The sequence below is a fragment of the Lygodium microphyllum genome, chromosome 26 (genome assembly GCF_053477565.2).
Source record: "Lygodium microphyllum isolate KBCC chromosome 26, Lygodium_microphyllum_v1.1.10, whole genome shotgun sequence".
NCBI classification, from domain to species: Eukaryota; Viridiplantae; Streptophyta; class Polypodiopsida; order Schizaeales; family Lygodiaceae; genus Lygodium; species Lygodium microphyllum.
The window spans coordinates 122694533-122712801 of NC_141160.1; positions in this window are offsets into that span (position 1 = coordinate 122694533).

An 18269-nucleotide genomic window follows, 5' to 3' on the forward strand; every position below is an offset into this window, starting at 1 on the left:
ATATTTCAGCATGTGAGAAGATTTTGGCCAGGTTAGAAGAAGTGAACTTGACACTTTCAGGCCAAAAATCTGTTTTTGGAGTGAATGAGGTTGTCATTGTTGGGCATATGTGTGGATATTATGGCAGGAAACCCTCACCTGATAATGTGAATGATATATGCAAGATTGCGGAGTATTGTTCTACCACTTCAGAGGTACGGAGATTCATTGGAGCTTGTGTGTTTTATATGATTTGGATACCTCATTTTGCACACATAGCAGATTGTTTGTATCAGCTGCTTCGAAAGAGGCAGAAATTCTATTGGGATGAGAGTCACACTAGAGCCATGCGGAAATTGAAGAAGTTATTGCAGAATGCTCCTACTCTCAAGAAAGCGGATTATAATTGTGGAAGGCCTATTGTATTGACAGTTGACACTAGTCCAATTGGCATAGGTTGGGCTGTGGGTCAAGATGATGCAGATGGAAATAGGTATGCTATTCGGTTTGGGGCGAAAGTCCTAAACGAGAGACAGAGGAGATATCCGCAAATCAAGAGGGAGTTATTGGGGATTGTCACGGCTCTCAAATGTGACAAGGAGTACTTTATTGGAGCTTCAGTTGTGGTAGAGACAGATTTCTTGCCATTGATTGGTATGATCACGAGTTGCTCTACTCCGGATATAGCTATGCTAAGATGGATTGCATACATCAAGTCATTAAATCAGGAATTTAAACACATAGCAGGGAAGGATAATCCAGTGGCAGATATGTTGTCTAGAGCCAGATATGATGATGAGGAGACTCTACTTGCAGAAGAGGATGATGCAGAAATTTCAGCCACCACTATGGTTGATCACGTTTGTCATGTCTATGATATTGTGGCTTTCATAAAATAACTCTATGTGGGAGATTGGTTGCAGATTGGCAGGTACCTTAGTACACTAAGCAAAAGAGATGAATGGACAGATGAAGTGTTCAAGAAGATCAGAAGGAAATCCTATGGTTATTTTCTCAAGGACGAATTTCTTTGGAAGCATCCGAAGAAAAGAGGCAGATTACCTTTGCGGGTTGTCTGCGATAGAGAGACACAGTTACAGGTGATGAAGGAGTTTCATGAGAGTCCTTGGGCTGGTCATAGAGGAGTGTGGGCTACTTATGAGAAGATCAAGGAGAAATATTGGTGGAAAGGCATGTATAGAGATGTTTCTCACTTTGTTGAGACTTGCAGAGACTGCCAGATGTATTCAGTAGTGCGTCATCGAGATGAGCTTCATCCGACCTATCCGCTTTGCATTCATTATAAGTGGGTAGTTGATTTGGTTACCATGCCTATGGGTCTATGGCAGATGAGATACATTGTTTTGGCTAGAGAGGATCTCACCAATCATGTTGAGGGCAGATCTTTGAGAGCGAAGACCACTAGTGCAGTGTGTAAGTTCTTATTGGAGGAAATTTTCTGCAGGTATGGTTGTGTGGGTAAGATCACTACGGATCGTGGTGAATTGGATACAGATGAAGCTAGGGAATTTTTCTCTCAGCTAGGAATCAAATTGGCTTTAACCACAGCATACAATCCAGAGGGAAATGGAAAGAGTGAAAGAGGGCATCCGCCGATAGTGAAAGCATTAGCCAAAGCATGCAGAGGATGGATTGGAGAATGGCGGAGACTTCTACCATTTGCCTTATGGGCTGATCGTACGACTCACAATGTTACCACAGGATATATGCCTGCAAAGTTGATGTATGGTCAGAAACTTGTTATGCCGATTGAGACTTGTGCTTTGACTTGGTCAGTTTTACCTTGGCAGGAGGATTTGACGAGAGAGGAACTCTTAGCTCTTCGGATTCGACAGTTGGAGAGGAGACCTAAGGATATTCAGCTAGCTATTGACAGGTTGAAGGTTGCTAGACTAAGGAATAAGGACAGGTTTGACAGTAGGCATCGCTTGCGGCCTAGAGCAATAGAAGAGGGAGATTGGGTATTGGTGTTTGATAGCAGCCTTTAAAATCAGCATACTGCACTTCGGAAGATGGTGAAAAGATGGTTTGGGCCGTACACAGACATGTCTTTGATAATGCAACATATGAGCTGACTGAATTGGATGGGACAGTGCTTAGAGTGCCTATTGCTGGAAAAAGAATCAAAATTTTCAAGAAAAGAGATGATGACAATTATGCATTGGAAGAATTTGCAAGAGAAGAGCAACGAGAAGAAACTCCAATGGAAGAGACAGATGATATGATAGATAATGTTGTTGATCTACCGGAAATGCATAACGAAGAGATTGATCTGTTTGTGGATCTTGATGATAACAATCATGGGTAGTTGGCCCATCCGGAGGATGCGCAGGATTAGAGGGGGTGGATGTCGTATTGCTGCGCATTTGAGGTGTGAAAACCACCCAAAAGTTGTGCGTGTGATTTGATACTTTGTATATATTTAGTTGTTGTGTTTGTACTTTTGTTCTACGTGGGTAATAAAGTGAAGAAGGGTTTGGAGCAAGAGGAACTTATCAATAATGCTCTAATTGGCATGCCTTGCCAAGTGGTCAGTCAATTTAGACGAGGAGGTTTTGATCAACAGTTCACAGGAGTTTCGCATTATGCTCAATGAAGAATCAGGGTGATAAGTATGAGTATATGTGGGAATCTCATGACTTCTTTGAGAAGATGAAGAGGGACAAGTGGTTGCAGAAGAACTTGCTCGCCGACTTGGTCGAGAGAAATGCTAACATGTAAACTGGCCAGCCAAGAGCGACGGATTCAAGTGCAAGAATGCACTTGAGATGTTACAAATTCATGGAGAAGAGCCTTTATGGAGGATTTCTATGAGGCTCGATTTACTCAAGTTGATGGGCACATTGTTGGCTTGTTTTGATATATTTGATGGTTATAGAGGTTCTCATGCTGCAGATTATGTGTAAAAGAATCTATTTGAAAATCTGATTAAACATCCTAAGTTTATTCCTGAAATAAATCAGCAATCGGACTCAGAATATTTGAAAGCTGAGAATAGTCAGCGCAGAGAGGCGGGCTCAACGGCATCAGCTGCTGTTTTGGTAGGGCTGCTTTTCTGAGGACAGGAAAAAAGCTAATTTGGGGGCTTCCTTGATCGGGGAGAATTTTGCTTTTCATTGGTTCAATGAGGTTTTCAGTACCTCAATTCATGATGCTTATCTTGAAGGTCAAGTGTTAAGACATTCTTCGCAGGATCAGATTATTGTGATGTGGCTACAGAAGAGTGCCGAGTTCAATGTGCAAAGAAAAAGGGAAAAGAACACTATTTTGGAGGACATGGTGATCACGGGAAGAAGGAGGAAGTCGTCAACTGGAAAGGGGAATCGGTAAAACTGAGGAGAAACAGAGGAGAGAGAGGACATGTCAGAAATCGGAAAACCGAGTGGAATGGAACTTAGATGAAGATGGAATTAAGGCTGCATACCGTCGGATGGTCAAACAATGCCATCTAGATGTCTATGATGGCAGCATAGAGCTTAGAGAAGGAGAAACTGCGGAATCACGCTTTATCAGGATTCAGGCAGCTTATGAGCTTCTCGCAGACAAGGAACAAAGGAGGCAATATGATTATGACAATCGCATAAATCCTATGAAGGGAAACGTATTCCTAGAAGAGGAGAAATTGGCCTTTCAGCTGAGGAAATTCAGAAGTTTGAGAATCTGGGATATGTGATGATTGGAAGCAGGCATCAGCGCATGAATGCTATTCCTATCAGAAAAGAAAACCAAATGTACCGTGCTGAGGACAAATGAGCTTTGGCCATGTTCAACTATGAAGAGAAGTCTGGCGACTGGACGGAATTCAAACTCTATCCGGGAATTTACTGTGAAGTGGGCAATATGAGCTTTATTAGAAGACTGTTCGAAAATTTTTGAGAACTTGATGAGCACATCACTCTGGCATTTTCTGGCCTTACAGCAGAGGCTTGAGTCTTGGTGAATAGGGCACGGGTTGAATGTCAGAGTCATAGACGACTTACTGTTGAGGATCCTGTAACTGTTGAATACATCACTTGTTATATTGCTGGTCTACAGCAAAAGTATACATAAAGTGGAGAAGTAAGACCATTTGGCATCTCTACATTGATTGTAGGATTTGATCCATACACAGGAGTACCAGCTCTGAATTAAACAGACCCGTCTGGAATATTTTTAGCGTGGAAAACCAAAGCGACTGAAAACCAAAGCAACATGTTCTGGAGCAGCTACTTGAGGAGTTCTTATCTCCATAGCCTGCAAGTCGAGGGCCCAGAAGTTCTTTTCTTTCCATCGCGTTTGTAGCCTTATTATACAATTATTCTTGCATAGCAGCTTGCCTTTTCTTCGCTCTGTTCCTGTGGCTTTCATCATCATCCATCAACACAGGATTGCCTCTTGATTTCCATCGTGTGCCATGACTTTGCTGTTCTATGAAAAGCTTCTTCACTGGTGAGACTGCTATTCAACACGCTATGATAAAACCTTGGAATTCTTGTCGAGGCATATCTGTGTTACCAAGAAGAGAATTCAACCATTTCAACTGCTTGGAGTTCGAGAAAGAACAGTCAGTCACTGCTACTAGCAATGCCTGTCCTGTGGAAAACTGATGAATAGAATAAAATCTATGTGATATAATTGGAATGACCTGTGGAAAGCCTATTGATTCCCTTCTGAAGAATCTCCTATGCTTAAACATACCAGTACTTTTTGCAATTCCCTCTTGGCAGATATAAGTGAAATGTCTTCAGCAGAGATGTGCCCTGTGCTCAATATTTACTAGTATCCCTTACAGATCAGAGAATGTCATCTGCTTCTTTTGCCTTTCTCGATACCAAACATTCATCCACTGTTACTCCCCTGTTCTCCCCACTTTTTTCTATATGAAGGATAACTTCTAAGCAAAGGTCATTCAGATTATGTTCTGTATGAAACTGATGATGCATATGGAAAATTTTTTTCTTTACTACAAACAAAAGACTACTGAGCTGTTGCTGTTACAGAAACATGTTAATATTAAAGATTGATGGCTAGGGTCAAATGTTGTATAATCTACAAAGAAACAGGGAAAGCTTAATGATAAAGGACCTGGTTTACAGAAAAGGCATTATGGAAGCAAAGAGTTATAAGGACTGCAAATTCTGTCCCTGTCAAATGTGAACTGAATGGACATACTATCCTGAATAGCTTGTTCTTGCTTGTTTGATCTTCTATCCTGAAATTAAACAAGGACTTCTGTGGTCGCGACTTGGCTTTCAAAACCCTTCGACAACGTTGTCAAAGGGTTTTCTGTTCATGGCATAAATCATGGAGTTCTTATATTTGCAGAAGAACTTCGTTAGGATTCACATTAGAAACTTTCATACATAATTCAATCATTATTCCCCAACATTTGTCTTAGATGCCATTTAATCTGATCAGTTTCTTTGTAACTTGACATGTAATTTTCAGTTTGTATCATGTAGCTTGACAAAAATTAAGTCTATGGGGACCTTCAACTTGATCAACAGGTGGTAATTGACAATTTACAGGCTATGTCACATTGGTTCATGAGGTGTATTTGCTTGGAAATCAAGAAGAGTGCCCAAAAGTCCACTTGGTTGCTACAACTTCTTCATGCAGCCCTAGCAATTTCCTACGGTTGCTACAACTTTCTTTAAGAATCATTTCGAAGAAAAGATGTTCAATAATGCGATATGTGGTTTATTCCTTCAATGCTTAATCTAAGTGTACTAACATAATTCCATTTTGTAAAGATGGGCATTAATTAATCTAATTTCATTACTTTGCAATGCATAAAAACCTCTTGCTAGAATGCATAGAATCTTATGCTCACTTTATTTTGTTTGTTTTATTGAAAATTACTAATGACCGAATCCCTCAATTGTGAGCTATTAGCCAAAGTATTTTCAATCGAAAAAGCATGCATCCTCATTCCTCAAATGATCCATGCATAATTGAAATATTATGACGTTAATCAATTTTAGGAAGAAAAACTTGGACTTGTGGTGAAATGTCCACATGGATGCTAGGAGATGATCCTCCTGCGTTTGCGCCTTATGCCTTCTTAGGAGCCATCGCGAATTTGGCCTTTCCGCCTTGGACGCAGATTTATGATGTTGGCCGTCTCCTTTGCACATGAAACTCCCTTTGTGATTTCACCATCCTTCAGAATCGAACCTTAGAAATGGAACTTATGAAATTTTCCTTCCTTTCGTAGAAGCTCTGGGGGTGCAAATTCTCTACACGGAAAAGGGGGAAAAGAAAATAGCTTTGTGGTATGCAAAAGGGGGAAAAGGTAGCTTAGAAATCCGAGTTATAAAGAACCCTTTGGAAAGGGTTTATAAAAGTCCCTAGGAAGGGCTTTTAAGATAATGTGTGAGGGGGGAAAAATCCACGGGAATTGCGAAAATGGCTATTTGTGTGGGGAGGATTTAAAAGGAACTCGGGTTAAATAGCCTTAGGGGAAGGCTATGAAAGGCCTTAAACCCAGCTAGGGGAGGGAAAACACACGAGAAGGGATTCGAGGACTTGTGTGGAAACCTCACTAAAAGGGGGTTAGGTGGAATTTGCAAGGCCTTGGCGTCATCAGCATAACCCAGATATAGATTATTCCACACACACAATGAATATTAATTTTCAAGGAAAATCTATTATATTATATGGTATGCATGCATCTAATGTCTTTCCACTGCTTTCGCATACTCAAGCTAAACGTGCATTATGTAAGAGTAGTAAATCCTATCTCATTTGGGTGAATGAATTGCAAGTAAAAGAAAGTCACATGCACCCTAGGCATAAAGAATTTCTTACATATTTTAAGGACTGTTTTGCAGAAGACCTACCACCTAGTTTACCTCCTTCACGTCCAGAAGACCATAAGATAGATTTGATCCCTGGCACACAACCACCTTGCAAAGCACCATATAGGCACAACCAGATAGAGCAAAAAGAAATCCAGAGTCAAGTTGAGGAATTACTAAATAGAGGATTGATTCGACCTAGCAGTTCTCCATTCGGTGCACCTGTTCTGTTAGTCAAGAAAAAGAATAATACCTATCGTATGTGCATTGACTATCGAGCTTTAAATAAGATCACTGTAAAGAATAGGTATCCTATTCCTAGAGTTGATGACCTTATGGACAAACTGCAAGGCTCTGCTATATTTAGTAAAATTGACCTAAAGTCTGGTTATCATCAGGTGAGACTAGATAAGTCAGACATATTCAAGACTGCATTTAGAACACAGTTTGGTCATTACGAATTTTTAGTCATGCCATTTGGATTGACTAATGCACCTGCTACGTTTAGTAGAATGATGAACCATATATTTCTGAAATATCAGTATTGTGTAATTGTCTTCTTTGATGATATTTTGGTGTTTAGTCAAAATGAGAAAGAACATTATGAGCATTTATAATTGGTTTTTCAGTTATTGAAAGAAAATCAACTGTATGCAAATCCTGAAAAGAGTTAATTCTTTAAAACAGAAATTGAGTATTTAGGTCATATTGTATCATCTGATGGAATTAAAGTTGATCCTAAGAAAATTGATACAATATTGAATTGGCATGTACCTAAAAACGTGCATGAGTTACGCTCATTCCTTGGTCTTTCTAGTTTCTATAGGAAGTTTGTGCGTAATTTTTCATTACTTGCATTACCATTAACCAAACTTCTGAAGAAAGGAATTATCTATCATTGGTCCGAAAATCAACAGAAATCCTTGGACTTACTGAAACATGCATTAACCCATACCCCTGTTCTACAGTTGCTTGACTTTAATAGACCATTCTTTCTAGTAGTTTCCGATGCTAGTGGATTAGGAATAGGAGCTGTACTTATGCAAGACAACCATCCTATAGCCTATTCTAGTTCTAAGCTGAAACCTTCTGAACTCAAATATTCCACATATAACAAGGAACTATTAGCAGTTGTACAAGCATTAAGACAGTGGAAACACTACTTAATGGGTTCAAAATTTATGATTAAGACCGATCAGCAAAGTATTAGACATTTACTTAGTCAACCTCAAATTTCTGACCATCATATCAAATGGGCCTCCTTTATTCAAAGTTTTCATCCTATCATTCAATACCAACCCGGAAAAGAAAATGTAGTGGCTGATGCATTAAGTAGAAGACCTGCCATTCATAATATTTCTGTCATATCTTTTGATTCTTTAATTGCTATGAAAGATACATATCATCAGGATATTACTTTTCATGCTGATTGGAATAAATTAGTTCAAAATAACTTCATTCCTATTGATTCATTGTCATATAATGATGGATTTATGTTTTATGAAAAGAGATTCTGTGTTACAATTCCATTCCGATCTTTTGTTTTGAATGAAATTCATTGTCCCCCATATCAAGGTCATAGAGGTATCATATCTACCTTACGTATGTTAACTGAAGATTTTTATTCGTCGCATATGGATGCTGATGTATCTAACTTTGTTTCTGAATGTTTGATTTGTCAAAGAGTTAAGAGACATCATGGTAAACAGTATGGATTACTTATGCCTTTGTCTATTCCATCTAAACCTTGGGAACAAATTTTTATGGATTTCATTACTGGTTTACCTAATACTAAATCTAACCATGATATGATTTGGACAGTTGTAGATAGATTTAGTAAACAAGCATATTTCATTCCATATAAGAAAACTTTAACAGCATCACAAGCAGCACAATTGTTTTTAAAAACTTTTTTTACTAACCATGGATTGCCAAAAGTTATTATTTTAGATCGTGATTCTAGATTTTGTAACAACTTTTGGATTACTCTGTTTGCTAACCTAGGCACAAAGATTGATTTCTCATCTGCATTTCATCCAGAAACTAATGGACAAACAGAAGCCACTAACAGCACAATTTTAGATCTTTTACGTGCATATACTATTTCTAAACCACAGACATGGGACACACATTTGCATTTATTACAGTTTGCATATAACAATACACCACACACATCTACAAAGAAAGCACCGTTTGAAGTTATTTATGGATATAGATTATCTACACCTGTTGCATTTTTGTCAAATAGAATTCAAAGTGCTGATGATATTGCTAGTATGCATAACAATATTTTTGATGAGGTTAAAGATATGATTGCTAAAGCCCAGCAATCATATACTAAACAAGCCAACAAGAAAAGACAAGCAATGAATTTTAAAGTTGATGATTATGTTTGGCTGAGAATAGAAAAACGTAGACTACAAAGTGTAGATAGACATCCAATTGTCAAATTAGCCCCTAGATTCTATGGACAATCTAGGATCATTCATAAAATTAATGACAATGCATTCAGGTTAGAATTACCACCTCATTGGAAAATCCACAACATATTTCACATTAGTTTATTGAGACCATTTGGAGTCCAATTACCTGTACACCCTGTTTATGAAAACCCACCTTTATTAGAGGAAGAGACTGAAATACTTCAACCAGAAGCTATTATAGATACTTCAACCAGAAGCTATTGGGGTCGCAACTGGCGACGCTATTTGCGTCGCTGTTTGCGTCGCATTTGCGACGCAAATAGCGACGCCAATAGCGATGCCGCAGGGAAAAAAAGCGCGGCCGAAACCAGAGCGCCGTTTTCATTTTCTTTTCTTTGCCTTTTGAGAGCGAGAGCGAGGGAGAGAGCCAAGGCTTTGTGAGAGAAGAAGAGGAAGAGACTTGCTGCCGCCGCCACCACCACCGCCGTTGTTCGCGAAGGAGAGGATGAGCCCTCGTTGCAAAGAGAAGCCGCCCATGCTCGCCATATCTCATTGGTGAGTCTCCCTCTCTCTTTCTTTTACTTGTTGAAGGTTTAAATCGTTCTCTTTTGTTTGTTTAGGAGAGGAAATGAAAGAGAAGGAGAGGGAGAGGGAGAGAGAGGGAGAGAAAGAGAGGGAGAGGGAGAGGGAGAGGGAGAGAAAGAGAGGGAGAGTGCATTCTCTCTCTCTCTCTCTCTTTTGCTTGTTTAATGTTTAAATTACTTTCTTTTTTTCTTGTTTAGGAGAGGAAACGAGAGAGTAAGAGAGAAAGAGAGGGAGAGGGAGAGGGAGAGGGAGAGGGAAAGAAAGAGAAAGAGAAAGAGAAAGAGAACGAGAAATAGAGGGAGAGGGAGAGGGAGGGGGAGGAAATAAGAGAGGGAGAGAAAGAGAAAGAGAGGGAGAAGGAGGGAGAGTGCATTCTCTCTCTCCCTCTCCCTTTTGCTTGTTTAATGTTTGAATCACTTTATTTTTTGCTTGTTTAGGAGAGGAAATGAGAGAGAAAGAGAGTGAGAGGGAGAGGAAGGGGAAGGAAATAAGAGAGGGATAGAAAGAGAAAGAGAGGGAGAGTGCATTGTATCTCTCTCTCTCCCTTTTGCTTGGAGGATGTTTAAATCACTTTATTTTTTGCTTATTTAGGAAATGAGAGAGAAAGAGAGATAGAGAGGGAGAGGGAGAGGGAGAGGGAGAGGGAGAGGGAGGAAATGAGAGAGGGAGAGAAAGAGAAGGAGAGGGAGAGGGAGAGGGTGAGAGAAAGAGAGAAAGAGAGGGAGAGGGAGAGAAAGAGAGGGAGAGGGAGGGGAAGGAAATTTAAGATAATTGACTTATTGATAATGGTATGCAATGTGCTTTGCCATGGGCCACGTACTTCATCAAAATGAACCCAAAATTATTGTTATAGAAGAAGAAACCCTTAAATTGAGTATACGATAATTTCTCTCAGGTCTTATGACTATGAGTAGAATTGATTGAAATAAATTTTAGTACTATAGTTATAAAATTTCATAGATGGTACGCATTAATTTTAAAATGGATTACTTATTCTCAAAGCCGAGATATAACAAATAATTATCTACCGGGACAAACAAATCGTTGAGCATGATACAAGACCGAGATATAACATCGGAAAATCTCTCGACTACTATATACAATGCAAGGTTTATGGTCAACTTGCAACTTGACGTACATCTCCATAAAGCTATCCATTTAAGCCTCGTTTGCTGTAATGTAGATAAGATGGCAAACGAAGGTCTTATTGTTCAAGACCGCGAGACGTATCTTAATCAGCGTGTCCCATGTCCTTGCTCTCAATGCAAGTTAGCAATTAGACGAAAACACCGATTGTCTATAGAACACGTACGATGATTTGGCGAGTTTCAATCTAAGATCATTGATCAGGCGATTGCAGATTTTCAGCAAACGGTAATTTGAAGTTAGCATTTTTCATGCATTGTACTCTCAAGCTAATTGAAAACCATACACAATAAGATTGGATATTGTTGGCAAATTTTGTATCCAGGGAGTGATGTCTCGACCCAAGGGGGAGTGCACCCTTTGCGGCCAATTAGAAGAGTTCGTGGATGTGCGATGGATGGATTGCAGGAGCCAATCGACCACTCGCAAGGCCCATCTATACCGTCAATGCCAGAGGAGATAGACAACCTTCCCGACTTGCCTACAATCTTGGAGCTTGAGATGGAGGCAATGATCAATGCATTGATTCCCATGGATGTTGAGACATCTGACCCGCTTAGAGAGGAAGCATCCATACCATTATATGATGGGTGCCGAGTATCTCGGTTGAAGACATTGCTTGTACTCTTAAGTGTGCAAGGAAAATACGGTTGGAGCGATACGAGTGTGACTGAGTTATTCAAGTACCTTGCACACAGACTTCATTGTTTTTTTTTTTAAACAGTATTATTGCAAACATGGATGGATTTTTCAAGGTGTTTTATGATTTTTTCAGGTTATTAAAATATCATATATTGCCACCTGCAAACACCATGCCTGAGTCTCGTGATGATGCACGACATGTTTTACGGAAGCTTGGCATGGACTACAATAACATCCATGCATGTATCAACGACTGGATATTGTTTCGAGATGAATACGAGACTATGGAGACAAGTACAAAGTGTGGTGCTCACAGGTTTCGACAGGACTTGCAAGGGCAGACCATCCCTCAAAAAGTTCTCAGACACTTTCCGCTCATCCCCCGCATAAACCACATGTTTCGCACGTCTGCCATGGCAAGCTTGACAACGTGGCATGTGCAGAATAGGTCCACGGATGGAGTGCAACTAATATTAGCAGATTCGCGCGCATGGAGCCACATTGACTCTACCTTCCCAGGCTTTGCACGAGAGCCAAGGAATCTTCGGCTTGGTCTCGCCATGGATGGTGTAAACCCATTCGATCTGCGCTCGACTTCTTACAGTGTGTGGCCTAGAGTGCTTGTCAACTACAACATTCCTCCATGGCTTTCTACAAAGAAAGGACATCTCATCCTTAGCTTGCTCGTCCCGGGCCGCTACAAAGTAAAAAATATGGACGTATATCTTCGTCCATTAGTCGATGAGCTTAAGATTTTGTGGGAGGAGAGGGTCACGGTGCAAGATATGAGCAGGCGCAATGGTCGGCGGTCAGCCAACATTCGAACCATTCTCATGTGGACGATGCATGACTTTCCAGGATTGGGAGAGTGCTCAGGTGAGCAGACCTTTGGTCGCGCGGACGGCATTTTCGGGTGGAGCGTATTGACCAAATGCGCTCCACAATGGACTGTGGTGTCATGGCAAGGTTTGAGCAAGAGATCCGGCGACGAGCAACGGATCCGAACACGGTTGTGGATGACATGGAGTATTTTGGAAACTTGCAAAGTATTATTACGGTGGATTACCGTAGCTTATCCATGATAATATTCGATGTGCAGTGGTTCAAAGTGGTACTTGGAGGAGCTAGCGCAATAGTTCGACGAGGTCCATCTGGATTTCTCCAAATAGATTCCAAAAAAAAATGGATGGATTTGCGTGACACCTTTGTGTTGCCGGCCCATTGTGAACAGGTACAAATAGTCATTTGCTTGCTAATTGTAATACGACATGGTTTATGTCACAATGGTTTGAAGTCGCTTTGTAATTGTTTGTGAACAGGTAATCTTCTATCCAAATCCCCGACAACCTCGATGGTGGTATGTTATACCTTCAACTCCTCGAGGTGCGAGAGTATACCATCAAAGCGATGTTCCGAGCATAGATGAAGAAAATATGCAAATAGAGGGATCAAAATTACAAGGGCTGGAGGCCACCGCAAGCTTGGAGCCCGCATCGGCTAACAATGATGGAAATACAGAATTCGTAGAATTTTTTGAGAACGAGGCAGACTCGTTCTTTTGTGGTGACATGTCTATCGACCTTCCAGTGTATGCAGAGTTGTGTCAGGAGATTAACATGGGACCATAGAATACTTCATTCTTGGAGAATTGTATTACTCAATTCGTTGTTTAGATCTTCCATAAAGGTAGATAAGATATGCATTTTAAGAGGGATTTTTCAAAAATGATTTATATTAATGTGCTTTGTATAGTTTAAATTGATTATTCTAACATCATTTTTTATGTGTGCAGGTATCGACATTTTCAGGATGAGTCGAGGGATGAGTGATGAGGAGTTTCAGGACATGATGGCACGCATACACCACATCTCCGGTCAATCTATCATCGTCCTTCACTGACCATAGCATACTGTTGTTTGGATCCACCATTGGTAGGAATTGTGAAATATGCACTAGTGCCTCAAATACCAACCAACCTTCAACCATGCTACCTTCTGGCCGAGCTCGTTGTCGCACAAATCCTTTCAGGGTTTTCATGAAGTGCTCCAAGAAAAACATCCATCGTGTATGGACAGGTCCATCAATCTTCACTTCATCTACAAGATACAAAAGAATGACGTGGATTTGTATCGTGAGCATGCTGGTAGGTAGGTATTTCTCAAAGAGACAGACCGTCTCCATTGCTCCCCGTCTTGTGGACTCAAGAGTGGACATCTTAATCTCCTTTTGTGAGATCCATTGCACTGAAGTCGACAACCTGTAAATTGCTCCGTATATTTCTGGAGTAAGGCATCTTGCGATTGCGATCGATAGTATAAACTGCCACAAATGAGAAAGCATTATGAACAATGACTACACTCCAAATAGCAAAATGTGTAGGCCACTTACAATCCATTCGTAGTATAAACCTAACATATCTTATGCCAATCATGGGATTTAGCCCTGATAATTGGTCGTCTTTAGAAAATGCAGACCTGAGAGAATGCATCATACCCATTAGAGTGCGGATAGACTTGACTATTTGCTTTACAATGCGTTATTCTTTAGTGGATAAAACCCAAGGAGCATGAGGTAGCTGCAAGCAACCATCAACACTCGACTGCAGCCAAAGCGCCTCCATCTTGACTACCTCCTTCAAATCCATTCGTGCCTCTATAGTGTCTCTCTTTCTTGTGATGTGGTCCCATAGAAAGCTGCCCACGTTCTTGAAAATATACATGGGATCCAACAAGTGGGTCCAATATGTTAACTTGTAGAAAATTGAGAACCGTCGCATTCCGTTTGGATGTTTCTCCGTGTGGACCATTTTTATCTCGTACCAACTTTGGGCAATAATATGTGTTAGAGGTCGTCCAAGAAAAGCTTCCTTGAGTTCATGACTCTCTAGCGAGAAAGTGGCATGTCCTTGATATACCATCTTCTTTATGGTTCGTGACCTTCGGGAGTCTAATAGTAGCCCACACAATGTACATGCATGATAACCTGAGGTAACCATACATGTCCCGACACCTCTATTTAGTGAATACAAACTTGAACGAGCTATGGTAGATATTACCAACGAGAACGGAAGCCTATTTACCTGAGAAATCTCCGAATCCCGAAAAGTCATGCATCATCCACATGAGAAAAGGCTCGAATATTGGGAGACCGTCGACCATTGCGCTTGCTCATATCTTGCACGGTGACCCTCTCCCACAAAATCTTAAGCTCATCGACTAATGGACAAAGATACACGTCCATATTTTTGACTTTGTAGCGGCTGGGGGATGAATAAGCTAAGGATGAGATGTCCTTTCTTCGTAGAAAGCCATGGAGGGATATTATAGTTGACAAGGACTATAGGCCACACACTGTAAGAAGTTGAGCGCTGACCGAACGGGTTCACGCCATCCATTGCAAGATCAAACCGAAGATTCCTTGGCTCTCGCGCAAAGCCTAGGAAGGTAGAGTCAATGTGGCTCTATACGCGTGAATCCGCTGATATTCGTTGAACTCCATTTGTGGACCTATTCTGCGCATGCCATGTTCTCAAGCTCGCCATGCCAGACGTACGAAACATGTGGTTTATGCGGGGGATAAGTGGAAAGTGTCTAATAACTTTTTGAGGGATGGTTTGCCCTTGCAATTCCTATCAGTACCTGTAAGAACCACACTTTGGACATGCCTCCATAGTCTCGTATTCTCCTCGAAATAGTATGCAATCGTTGATACATGTATGGATGCTGTTGTAGTCTATGCCAAGCTTTTCTCAGACATGGTATTTGCAAGTGGTAATACATGATACTTCAGTAACTTGAAAAAAATCATAAAACATCTTGAAAAAGCACAAATGTTTTTAATGATAGTATCGAAAAGAAATCAACGAAGCGTACGTACAAGGTACCTGATCAACTCGTTCACACTTGCATTGCTCCACTCGTATTTTGCTTGCACACTTAGGTTTGCAAGCAGTTTCTTAGGCAAGCTACTTGGCACCCATCATATAATGGTATGGATGCTTCCTCTCTAAGCAGATCAGAAGTCTCGACATCCATGGGAATCAATACATCGATCATTGCCTCCATCTCAGGCTTCAAGATTGTAGATAAGTATCGAAGGCTGTCTGTCTCCTCTGGTATTGACGGTATTGATTGGGTAGCACCTTCCAAGTGGTGGATTGGCTCAGACACTCCATCCATCGCATGCCCACAAACTCTTCTAATTGGCTGCAAAGGGTGCACTCCTCCTTGGGACGAGACGTCACCTCCCTGGATAGAAAATTTGCCAGCCACACCCAATCTTTTTGTATATGGTATTCAATTAGCTTGCGAGTACAATGCATGATTGATATTAACTTTTCTTACCATTTGCTCAAAATCCAAGATCACCTTCAATGATCTCAGATTAAAACTCACCAAAGCGTCATACGTGTTCTATAGAAAATCGACGTGATGGACCAAAAAACAGGCCGGCACTGGCTCATGCACTAGCCGGGCCTCGTCACTACGCACAAGACAAACCCTCGGCCTCGTGGCCAGGAGCGTCTATCAAAATCCCTGCCTTCCTAAACATTGCGTTCGTAATACGTTGTAGTCCAACTGATCCTAACCCAATATTACTCCTCAGAGGGAGTCCCTTTCACATAGCCAAAAGGCTCGAATCACATACACATGGGGTCCCTCCTACGGCTGAATGCCGTCAACCCTCTGCGACTCTCCTACACCTTGAGGATTGGCCCCTCGATGCGTCGCTCAACATTTAGACATTTCGCACAAATGTCGCTCAAGGTACCCAATAAGCGTGTCCAGGAATGTACCATTGTCCTTACTTGATTTCCCCTTTAGGATCCCACGACTAGCCTACAGCATGGGTATCTCACTGCCTCTCAACGTAGGTCATGTCCTAATAAACCAATTGCAATGCATGTCCAGGAGCTGATCACTGATACTTTTAAATTCTTTCCATGCTCCATGCATTTGGTGGATGCCTAGTGCTCAAATATTTAGTAAAACAGTATCGTGCACAAGTGCAAAAACATCCTTTTAATGGTTTCCAATTGTCATTCGTGCTTCCTTGCATGGGCCTAGCACCGAGGTGATCCTCGTGCTACTAAGCTCTTAAGTTTAATTATCCTCCATCCTAAATGCTATGCATAGAAATCAGCAACTTTTCCATCATTTCACACGGCATTTAGACATATTTCAACTCCTCTACCCTTCCCCGTTTAAATAGTGCATCATTGGATAGGTTTATAGGGTATTTTGACATCATTTTATGTGTAGAAAGCGGAAAAAACCACACTAGAACAAGAAGGTGGGGTTGAACTGAGGCAAATCCTCATGCCTCAGTCCCCACAAACATTCACAAACATTGCCCTTATTTATCCTTATTTTTCGAAACCCAAAATGTATTTTTTCCTATTTTTTAGGGTTTTTCTACCCTTTTCTTGTAGTTTCCCTTATTTTCCTGCATTATTTAATTACTAAAAATTCAAAACAGGTTATGGGCTCTGGCCCTTAGTTCCTTCTTGCAGAAAAATGAAAGTTTAGTTGATGTTCCTATTTACTTCCCCCTTTTTATGTCAAAATCCTCATTTTTCCTTGTTTTTTTCATGTTTTACGTGTTTTAATGTATTATTTTGAACCATAAAATGCATATTTTTCTGATTTTTTGATTATGACCAGCAAGAACTCATAGAAAACACTAACATGAACAATTTTTATCCCACATGAAAAGCATTTCATCAATCAAAAGCCATAAAATCTCAAATTTCCTTTGAAAATTTTAAATTACCGCTTATTTGCGTGTTTCGGGTTTCATATCCATGGCTGCAAATTTGGAAATCAGCAGCACTTCATGTCCAACACAATCACCAATCATCATTTCCAGCCCGTGGAGCAATCCGATCCATGCCGGACGAGCCTCCATCATTCTTTCTTCTTCCTTCTTCTTCCCACATGAACTTGCCTTTAGAAGAGAGAGAGGGAGGAGAGAGAAAAACTAGATCTGGTTCTCTTCATTCAGTCCATCAATTGACGGGCGAAGGGCAGCGATAGAGTCAGCATTCAGGAGGGCATGAAGCCCCATAATCCATTGGGGGGGTTGTTTGCAGCAGGCAAGTTGCCTCTCCATCCTCCATGGCGCATTTTTCGGGCGCCATCTTCCTCCACGTTTTTTCATCCCTCTTCATTCTCTCTCCATGTTTTTTGCTTCATAACGTGCATAAATTTTTTTGGGGGGGTCCAAACTCAAAAGGCATGCTCAAATTTGGCCTCCCAAGTGTCCACCTTTTCATATCTTGACCGTTTCCTTGGCCATTTCCCCGTCCGGACTCCGAATCGAGCTCTGAAAAATCTTGGGCGTCCGGCTTAGCATCCCGCATTGGCCAGTAGCTCGTGTCAACCCGCATGACTGTCTGAAAAATTATGAAAAATCAACAAGTGTCACCTGAATTCCGCTCTCATTGGCGACCACGGGATAGGGCGACTCAGCCCGTCGAATCCACGAACATATCTGCACATAAACAACCAAAGAAGCATCAAACTGATACAAAACAAATATATAATAAAACTCAGCACAATGCTCCCCCTACCCCTAGACAGAACCAAGGCATGACATCCACAAGGAATAGGCCTAGCATCATCTAATAGAAGATCCGAAGTGAGTCACTAACAAACTGCTCCAACACAGCCAAACTAAAAAACCTATCAGAGAG